Source organism: Crocodylus porosus, unplaced genomic scaffold (assembly GCF_001723895.1).
Source record: "Crocodylus porosus isolate Cpor-Errol unplaced genomic scaffold, CroPor_comp1, whole genome shotgun sequence".
NCBI classification, from domain to species: domain Eukaryota; kingdom Metazoa; phylum Chordata; order Crocodylia; family Crocodylidae; genus Crocodylus; species Crocodylus porosus.
In genome coordinates this window covers 60,684,784-60,696,259 of record NW_017728909.1, presented here as the reverse complement: position 1 = coordinate 60,696,259, position 11,476 = coordinate 60,684,784, and positions in this window count along the sequence as shown.

Genomic DNA, 11,476 nt, shown 5'->3' with positions numbered 1-11,476 from the left:
TGTAGCCCCCACACTGAGGTATGAGGAGACAGGGGAACAGCCAGCTCAGGGATGGCTGCTCTCCCATCCTGAGGCACCCTGCACCCCAGCCAGCTGGTCCCCAGCTGTCTGGGGCACAGAGTGCCTCAGCACAGAGTCTCCACAGTGCACTGGGCTGCATAGTGCCCTGGGCTGTCTACATCCCAATCTCTGTGTTTGTCCTGGCACCCACAACTTTGAAATGGTTTGCACCACTTTTTTACCAGGTTCTTTTTTTTTTTGCTACCAGGAAATCCCAGTATCAAATTTTCCCCAGCTCTGCAAATTAGCAGCACTGATTATGGTGCAACTTGTGCAGTTTGTGGTGCTGCAAAGAGGTTTTCAGCACCACAAACCACACATACCTGCATGTCTGGATGCAGCCCATGAAATTTCTTTTGGTCCAATCCTCCAATTTGTGTAGGTCAGCCTAGCCCTACCCTCCAGCATATTTACTACTCCTCCTATCTTGGTGTCATTTGCAAACTTGCTGAGGGTACACAGCATCTCATCTTCAAGAACACAGATGAAGACATTGAACAAAACTAGCCCCGGGACCAATTATGGGGGCCTAATATGTAGTCAGAGGGCTGGTTGGAGGTCCTGGCAGAAGTTCGGCAGGATTCAGGAAAATAACCCAGTCACAGTCAAGGGGGTAGAAAGAGTGCAGCCCCGAGTCTAGGGCAAGCAGTTGGGCTTTCTCAGCCTTGGTGCTGCACTCTAAACATGTGCAGATGTTTAACAGAGCAGGCTAACCCATTCCAAATCTAAGTTAGCTCACCAGAGTAGAATGTACCCAACATTTATGACCCAATATAACCCCTTGCACATCTGCACAGATGGGCCTTCAGATTGACCTAACCCTAGTTAGATCAATCTGAAGGTAGCATCTGCATGTACCTAAAGGAACTCTGCCTACCTGAAATGCCAAAAAATTATAGATTTAAATTATAATTGCTTATCACCATTGCTCTTCATTATTTCACCAAAGTGACATAGTTAACATCCTTGACATTTTATCTTTAAACTTAAGATAGTTGGAAGCAAAAAGTATGAGACCTGTACACATATGTATGTGTGTATGTATACAAAGTTCTTTTGGTAAATCTGATAACTTTTATTAGACCAACTAAATAGTTGGAAAAATGTTCTTAGCAAGCTTTCATTTTTAAAAACCCTTCATCAGGCTGAGGAAGCTCTTCCTGGATGGAAGAGCACACACCAACTGCAGATGCTTCCTCAGCCTGATGAAGGGTTTTTAAACCTGAAAGCTTGCTAAGAAAAATTTTTGGAATTAGTACATTAGTGAGATAATTGAAGACAGTTTATACCCCTCCGAATTCTCACTTCAGATTATGGGTGTGTCTACAATTCAGTTACTGTCACCACTGCAACTTATGTAGATATACCTGAGCTACCTTTAAACTAGATAAACTCACTTACTTGCCTAGCATTTATCTAGCTTCTCAGGTAGCTTTTGCAGCTAAGTTCTGTGCTGCCTTGGCCATATTATTAACAGTAAAAGAGCTAATCTAAATGTAGCTTGGGTGTGTCAGTTTGAAGTACTGTGTAGATATACACTGTTTGTTCTTAAGCTGTGGAAGATAACACTGTTAGCTTATCTTGGTTAACATTTCATAGATTTCTAGAGTTGGAAGGGACCTGGTAGATCATCGGGTCCATTCCCCCTGCTCCAGGCAGGAAAGAGCACTGGGGTTAGGTAACCCCAGCCAGATGCCTGTCTAATCTCCTCTTGAACACCTCCAGGGTAAGGGAAAGCACCACCTCCCTTGGAAGCCCATTCCATATTTTGGCAACCCTTACCATAAATAATTTCTTCCTTACGTCCAATCTAAATCTGTTCTCCTTCACATTTGTAGCCATTATTCTTGGTAACCCCAAGAGGTGCGCTGGTAAACAGAGTGTCCCCTATTCCCTGCTGACCCCACCTGATGAGTTGGTAGGCAGTCACAAGATTGCCTCTCAGCCTTCTCTTGTGGAGACTGAACAGATTCAGATCCCTCAGTCTGTCTTCATAGGTCTTACCTGCAGGCCATCAACCATATGAGTAGCCCTCCTCTGAACTCTCTCACGGCTATCCACATCCCTCTTGAAGTGCGGCGCCCAAAACTGGACACAGTACTCCATCTGGGGCCTCACCAATGCAGCATAGAGTGGAATTTTCACTTCCCTAGACCTGCTTGCGTTACTCCTGCTGATGCAAAAAAAGTGTGGTTAGCCTTGCTTTGCAATTGTATAGGACTGTTTATTAAATTAAGTCTAAATTCTGCCCCAAAATTCTATAATATTTGGTGGATTCTGAAGCAAATTCCAGAGCTAAAAAGTTATCTTCAAAGATGATTTTCTGAAGAGCATTATCTAAGGGCTTATATATATATATATATATCTTTATCGTAGAGAAGTAAGGCTGGAAAGGACCTCACAAGGGTTTTTACCTAAGATAAAACCAGGGTTTAAAACCAGGGCCATACTTGTACGAAATTGCTAAAAGAATATAGGTTCTTTTGTGTAGGAGTTCCCATTTGTACAAGAAATGTATGGCTTGAATGAACAACTACACTTTTTGTTTATACTCAGACATATATGTCAACAATACATACACATACACACATATATTAAATTAGAATTTAAGACTATTTTTCCATTGCATTGATGTAAATCCATAGTTACTCTGCTGCTTTTAACAGATTTACCTGAATATATGAGAATGAAATTTGGTCCTTAGCTAAAAAGGCTTTATTCCTGGAGGGTTTATATTTGCACCCTTTTCATTTGAACAAAAACCTTATTAGCACTGTAAACTTGTCCTGTAGAACTTTACACAAATTCACTAAATACTTTTATTATCAAATAAAATTAGTGATTCTCATTTTTACATATTAAGGAGTGGAGGATATTTCAAAAAGATAATTTTATTTTTGTCTGGACAGATCATTATTTACAAATGTTACCATTATATATAACTATTAGGTAGCTCTTTGATTTTATATGGTAACTCTTGTCAACAACTCTCATCAAAAATTCACCTAGTGTTTCTGCTGTTACCAAGCCTGACTTATACCTTCTGTCAGATTTCATCCTATATTCCGAGAAAATGAGGACAAAGGAGACAAACCATATTATTGTTCATCCCATTTTTTCTTGCTCACATAGCTCTACCCAAGTTGCTTATATGAAATGGCCCAGCCACCTCAGCTTGACCTCAGTTTATAGGCCAAAGAAACACTAACAAACCTCCTGAAATGCTCTGGATCAAATAACCTAACAGAACAAACCACCAGAAAATAAGCGTCATGATAAAACAGACATTTTTACTCACCCATTTAGTCTAATAAGAATCCATATAATAATTTTACATTAATTTGTAATAAAAGTTCTTTTGATGCAACAACTATAAAAATAAAATTACTGGATATATTCATAGATAACTTTTTAAACAAGAAAATCTAAATGTTTGCTGTATCAAATATATATTATACTTCATTAAAATCAGCAAAATGTAGTACACAAAACTAATCTATTTTATGCTATGACTCATTGGACTAGGCATTAAACAATAAGCATTAGTTCCCTGTTATGGACAGTAAGTAAATTGTAATTTTAGTATTCCAATAATAATGTGAAAAGACAATGAGACACAAAAGATTATATTTACATATAATCTATTAATTATTTAACTTTTTACATTAGCATTATATATTTATAATTTTAATTATGCACACAAAATGCCCTCAATATTAAATAGGAAAATTATATTATTACTGTTGTTATTAAATGTGGTATAACAAAAGCAGTGTTTCACTGGCTATTTACAATGGATCACTAGTGCCCTCTTCTGATGGGAAGCATGAAGAAATAGTACAACAGAATTTTAGATTATGACCTTATGCACAGCTATGTCTGGTCAGATCTGTAATATTTTCATGTTATATTTAAACTACAAATCAAGCTTTTCAGAAGGATAGATTAAAAAAACAACCTGCGCACACATATTCCTAATTAGTTTTCACTTCATAACCATCCTTCAGAAAAAGAAAAAGACATGCTTGACATTGAAAAATATAAGCTGTATACTTCTGACCAAAAATACATAGTATTTTTTTTATTTTAAATCTATCATACAGTCTAAATTTTGGATGCAATTATGTTTTCTGTTAAGAGGTTTTTTTTATTAATAATGACTAACTCTTCATACCTGTGTATGATAGAAAATAAATCAGAGCTTCAACCCAGGATTAATCCCACTAAATGTCATATTGCCAGGCTACCTACAGAACTGATGCCGATGTGAACAGAGACGTGCTCATTCATTATAGTTCCTTCCTTCTGACTTAATAGAAAGGGCAAAAGGCACCATGATAGATTTAAAAGATATTGTCTACAACATTATTGCTGTAAGTTAATACTTTTTGTGTGTATGTATTTAGACTGCCTGTTCAAACTCTACACTAATTGCTGTATTCTAATTCCTCCCTTTGGACTGAAATAATATTTCATTGGTTACAGTATTGCCATATGAGGGGAGTATACTATTCTGAAAAGAAAAACATGAAAAGGTTCTTATTTCAAACACTATCTTGAAATAAATTTGATATCATTTTTCCTCATTTAGATATCTGAAAAAGAGAAAACATATGGAAATCAAGTTTAGGGATTTTAATACTATATTTTTAACAGCCTTGCTATATTTACTTCTCGTGGGCTTTTGCTTGCTTGTACAAACTGATTGCAATAAAATATCTGAAAACTTTTGCGGATAATTTCTTGACAAATCAAAGCAGGTTTCTTTGCTTCTGAAAGAAGCCCAACAGATAGCTAGAAGCTGTTTCTGCAAAGCTAGCCTTCAGTAGTTGAGATCGACACCAGGAACAAATTACTGTTATAATCAGAATGCCGACTTAAAACAGGAACATTAGACGAACCCTAATAAGCTTGAGAGCTAGCATATTGAAGTTAAATGCATGCACTGACTGTGAAGTGGCCTCATACAAATATTTTTATAATACTTAAGTCAGAAAAATAATGTCTCCGTGTTAATTTGATATTTCCACTGCTCACACATGGGGATCATGAACATTTTCATTCAGACTGTAATCATTCCCTACACCAAAAACAATTGGTTCAGTTTTGTGATACCAAACCATTAAACATATATTATAACTCTATGTACCCAACTATTTTGATTTTTATTATTGTTCTTTACACATTTAAAGAGTCTGGTTTCTTGAAATGTGGCAGAAACTGCAAAAAACAAATATTCTTTTGGCTAATATCAATTCAAAAACACACTGATTATGCAGGTAGCACTTTCTTCCCACCCACTTTTTTGGGAGAAATATCCTTATCCTCTTTTATTTAATAAATTTTGCAACATCTAGGCCTCCATAGAATTTACAAACCAAATCAAGAGTGAAATAAAATACAAGTGTTTATAACCCTGCTCTACCCCTTCCTAATACCTCAAAATGTTGCTAGCTGGTTAGATATATTTATCTATCACTGAATCCAAAACACGGAGTTTATTGGAAGAAGCAGGCATTTTAAAATACTGCCTTGATTCCAGGTTGAAATTCCCAAAGCATAATAGTGGCAACTGCCACTGTTTCTGACACTGCCAAATTTTATTTTTTCATAACTGCTGTATCCCACATTTCTAAATCAAATCCAGCACAATTTGTCAGACTGACTGGCTGATAGATAAGAGTGAGCTTTGGTGTTTTATAACCAGCTCAGCCAAGAAGTCCACTTCCACTATTTTAGCAGAGGGGAAAAAACAATATCCCATAATTCAGCAACAGGTGTTCTGCTTGCTAAGCCCCAGTCACCAAAACCTGACCTCTGAATGGCCATGAACTATGCACATGTAAGGAAATGGCTTTGTCATAGTCAAAAGAAGCAGGCAAAGCAATATGAACAGAACAGAACCACTACTTTTAGGCATATCTCTGTCAATAGTATATTCTACTCTCAAACTTGGGCTCTGTTTATAAAAGCATACCATATAAACTAGTTTTGCTTCCAAATGCTGAACTACATCGTGAGAATAGTAAAAACACACAGAAACAAAAGAAAGAACTTCCTAAAAAAAAGTAAATTGTTTAAGAAATATTTAGGAAATAATATTTGATGAATTATTCCTAAAAAGTTTTTTCCTGGAGGAGAATTTTATTCAGCTGTATTTGAGTAGGAAGAGCTTATACTCTAAATGGTGTAGTTGTGAGGCGCTTCATAATTCTTAAATAAAAGGTGAAGTATATGCTTGAGTATAACAATCATAAACTAATTTAATATTATTTAAACCTCATTCCATTGTTGTTACATTACTTGTTCCATGAAATTTCATTCACCTGACTATATTTACACATTTAAAAATCTTAATTTGTGACAATTTACCAAAAATAATCAAATGAGAGATGCTTTTCTATAAAAAGAAACAGATATACTCAGATTATTAGAAAAGATACATGAGCAGTAGAAATCACATAACACTTCACTAAGATAAAGTTTTTCTTATTTAAAACAGTGGTCTGGTAAATTTAATACATGAGCAGTTGAACCTGAAAGGCCAGATTCCTCCCCATTTATCCATTTTAACAATTCCAAATTATAATTGTTTTGGACTATTTTTTTTATTTCTGAAATGCAGAACGGGGTCTTAGCAAAAGCTATTTGAGGATGCATTTTTATTCTATTATCATTTGAAAACCTTGTTCAGTGCACTATAGCCATATTTGTGCAACAATAATTACTCGGTTTGCATAATCTAAAAGAAATACATTTTCAAATGACAATTACATTCACAAAAAACATTCCCTTGACTGATATTTAGAACACAGATCATTCTAAACTCACCAAAAGGTGCTCTGAGGTGCAGGACAGAAAATGATGGGAACCCTAGGAATCCCACTGAATCAAAAAACAGAATGGAGCAGGGATATGAGACATTGGCAGGTGGATCATATAACTTTCCCCCAATGCTAACATAAAGAGAACAATAGGTATATAATTTCTCTAATTTGCTTATTGACAGGTGCTCTCAAAACACAGGGCATGGTTTTTCCTTTTGCTGTTCAGCTCCATACTTTAGTGAAACTTTGCTGGTTATTATGAAGTAAACTAAATTTAAGGATGGATATGGGCTCCAGATAGGAGTCATGTTTCAGTAGAGGCTGGATTGATTCTAATCAATCAGGGCCCCATTCTGCTGCATGCCAGCATGACTTTTTGAGTAATTCCTGATTTTCACTATCAAGAATGAGATCAGGATTGGCTCACACTGTACTTAGAGTTTGACATGCTGCTAACTTTTGATGAAAGTGTGCACAGTTAAGCTTGAATTGCCTTTATTTGCTCACCCTTGTTTGTGTAGGAGTGTGGGTATAAAAAGCAATAGAAAGAAGGTAGGGGTGTGTGTGTGTGCGTGTGTGTGTGTGCATGTGTGTGTGCGCGTGTGTGTGTGTGTGTGTGCGCGTGTCAGACTGAGATGGCTGCATTGTTTAAAAGCAGAATTTCACATGACAGTAAGCGAAAGGTCTTTCTTCTACCACTTCATCTCCTTCATATCCTTATTACCCATTTTAACTACCACTATTTATCCAAATTGCTCTGGAGGACTTGCTATAGAAAGGCAAAGCTGAACATTCTCCAGAATCAATATGACAGGAAATCTCCTACAAAAGAGCTCCAACCCTTCCACTATCCCTTTATTCCCTGAATTTGGGTCATACTACCCCACCCACAAAAAACTGTAGACCATGGCAATTACTCTCTGTGCAGTTCATCCAGGTAGGCTCCAGCTTGACGTACAGAGGGAAGTTGTCCACAACAAAATGTATTTAGGAGTAAAAATGTTCTGGTGCATGATTCTTTCCATTCCCTACTTCCCACAGCTTATCTTGAAAGACCTCTTTCCCCCACAATCACAACTTGGCCTTGATGAATAGGCTTTCCTAATTCTGATTAGAGTACAAGAAGGGGCAGAAACAGCCCGCTAGGGAGAAGGTCATTTTAAGACATGATTTCAACAAAAGATACTGAACTGGGAAAGAACTAATGTTTGCAGGGTAGGAATCTAGAGAAACTGTTTAGTTGGGTTTTTAATGTGCTTTGAACATCAAAAGTATATTAAAGAGATGTCCTTACCCCAGAAAGAATTTAGCCCACATTCACTATAGGAAACCTCAATTGCAAGCACTCTCCCCACCCACACTTTATGTGGACCGTGAACACTGCTCCTCTAGACAACATTACAAGGGTGACCTAGGAAAGTGTTCTGAGGGTTCAGAACTTTCAAACATTCTAACATTAATATTTCAAGTTATAATGCAACTCATTAGCCTCTTTTGGTAATTGGAATTGTACATTTACAATACATAAACCTACCTAGTCTGGGAGTTGGAGGTTACAGACAGACCGCCTGGTTGTCAGCTGAAAGCAATACACTTTTATGGGATTTGTGCATCTACATTTGTTACACAGCTTTCAAAAATCTCAGTGCACCTGGAGTCCATCTCTGGTGTGCTTCCTCCATCTCCATCTCCCTTATGGTTGATTTCAAATGCTACGGTACTACTCAAATAGGAGTCCAGTTATGTCACTGTGCAAACCCAGGGTACCATAGAGGTAGCAAGTGGACAAACTGTTAAGCTGGAGAAGATCACGCAGATTATTTTGAACATGGAGGACTTTTTGAACATGGAGGACTTTAACAATATTTTTCTTTAAAACACACTCTGTAAAAATGATAATCAAAGAGTAAAGCAGACTTTTGCCTGAAGAGTTTTTTTGCAGATTGTACATTATTTTGCAATTGGAAATGTGCAATTGACTGTTGCTAGCATATGTACAAATGTGTATATGCTTGTGTATGTCTGCTGTGTGTGAAGTCTAGAGGGATTGTCTCAAGTTAATGAGCACCAAGGAATTCCTCTAGCAGCATCCTGCATAAGTGAGAATCACAATTTAAAGCTGGCCAGGGGCAGCTTTAACTTTCATGCCATTTTCAAAATTACATGTCTTTTTCTTTTCCCTTCAGGAGGAGGAAAACTATAACCATTATTGCAAGCCCCACTCCATTTTAAATTCCCCCACCCTTTTTGAAGAATGGGTTACCACCCTTCTAAAAACCTACAAGTGGAACACACATTATTTCCTTAATGGGTGAATACTGACTTTGCAGAACCACAAAGATAATGTTACACAAGTATATTACACGAAATTCTAGGTTATACATTCTGAAAATTGCAGCATATTGTGACACTAGGGTCCACAGGAACACCTTGCTCCTCGTAAAACAGTGGGAAAAAAGGTCTTTCTAGAAAAGAATATCCGTCTCTACCTTACTTATACAATTGTTATTGTTGTGCACTCCATGGCCTCAGCAGTAAAGGTCACAATTTTCCCAAAGAGTTTGTACTCTAAATAATGAAACATAAAGGGCTGTTATGATACAGCTAATTGATCCCTTTCTATATTTCTTTTTTCACAAACAGTAGTAAATTAGAACGTACATCCCTAATACTGTAATACCAATAATCTACTCAAAAACATCTCTACCACATAACAGTAAATATGTGGCATCTCCACTTTCTGTAAACTTAAAGCATTTGGTTGTATAAAACCTGGATTGATTTGAATTCTGGATGAAATTCTTAGTTTACATTAATAGGAGGATTTGGTTGTTTTGTTTTTTTCCCATTAATAGTAAAATCATTATAGGGGTTGCTTTGGAAACACCCACCTTCCTACAGTGCTCTGGCTGGACATACTACGATGTCATAAACTTTATGAAATAAAAAACGTAACTATCAACACCTGAATAATATTAATTAAAAAAAGGAAATTCCAATCCATGATCTTTTTTCAACTATAAAGCAAAGCAGTATATAAAATTCATGATGTCAACACAGATGCAAATACAATTAATCCAGTTCTCATACCTGACAGGACCAAAATTTTACTAACATAAAAATCAATAACTACAGTCTTCTCATCTCTCTTCCTCTACTCATCCAAACAAAGGTACCCAAAGAACACTAACTTAAGAGGCAAAAAGGAAACATTTATTGTAGGGCATCAAGCCAGCTAGAATTAACAGAGGGCTGGAATCTCTCTCTTCATTTCCTGAACAGCAAAAATGCAATCCCTATCTATGGAGTCTTTTTCACTTTAATTTACCCTAGATGAGGGCAAGTACTGAATCTGTTGCTTTGATTACTTACCATAGAATTGATAAAGGCAGAAAAGAAGCACTCTTTGTCCAGGACCTGCAAGAAGAATACGTGAGGCTGATGTAAGAATCATAAAAATCATATAATTGCATCTCAGTTGCAGTTAAAGTTGGTGAAGATGAAAAACTATCCCTGGTAAAATTAGATTTGAAATTATGAAATTTCAATAACAGGTTTCAGAAACAGTTTTTCCATGTAACATCATTTAAAAAGCAAGCAACACTCCTAAATGTTCATAGGCTATTAACTGCTATTCCTTTAATTAACAAACTAATCTTAGTAAGGAGGGTGTGGGGGGTGAAGGGAACCTTTTAAGCATTTCGATCCTATGTAGGGATGGAAAAAGAAGCTTGTATGCTCTGATAGTGACTGCCCCTTGAAAACAATAATTAGCTGGTGAAAAGCACAGCAGCCTCAGTTGTCAAAAGCCACAAAATCCCACAGTCTCCAGTTTGATCAGCTCATTGATAAGATATGCAAAGACCTGTTCAGAAACACAGAAGCAGCAGTGATATGGATCTGCGTGGTCGTGCTGTTTTAGTTTAAAAGGAAGCAGAGGGGAAGTCATCAAATTAAAACAGAAAAAGCCAAAATAAAACCCAGAACTTTGGGGCCAATGAGTTATTATCCTTGTCTTAACTAGACTATGCTATGTGCTTTGGTGTAAGAAAATTAAGAAATAGAGGCTAGAAATAGAATCCCAATTAAAAAAAATCCTGAACTTTAACTTCCCTTGACCTTTTGATATATGAAAATTCAGGCAGGATGTGGTCAATACTCCAGTATTTTATTTTTTTTAAACATTTGCAGCTACAAGAAATGGCCTGTCAAAAAATCTAAACGCCGCAGTTATTATTTTTCATTAGTTATTGGAAGCATGTTCTGTGCCGCACAGACAGAAAGATGCAGTCCTTGTTACAAGGCTAGACTCTCTACAAGATACAGCCAATGCAGATCAGATATATAATAAGCACATTAAAGGAAAAAACTTAAGGTATTGCTTGTTTCTTTTTAAAAAATAATATTTTTGTACACTAAGTTATCGATCGTTGAAGGGCCTGAAGGAATGTGTTAATTTTTTAGAGGGACCAAGTCAAAACTGTAAGCTCGTTGTGCAGAAACCATTTTTTAATATGTGTTTGTAGAGTGCATGACACAGGGCAAGTCTATGACTATAGTTCAAGGCACAACCATAATAAAAACAACGA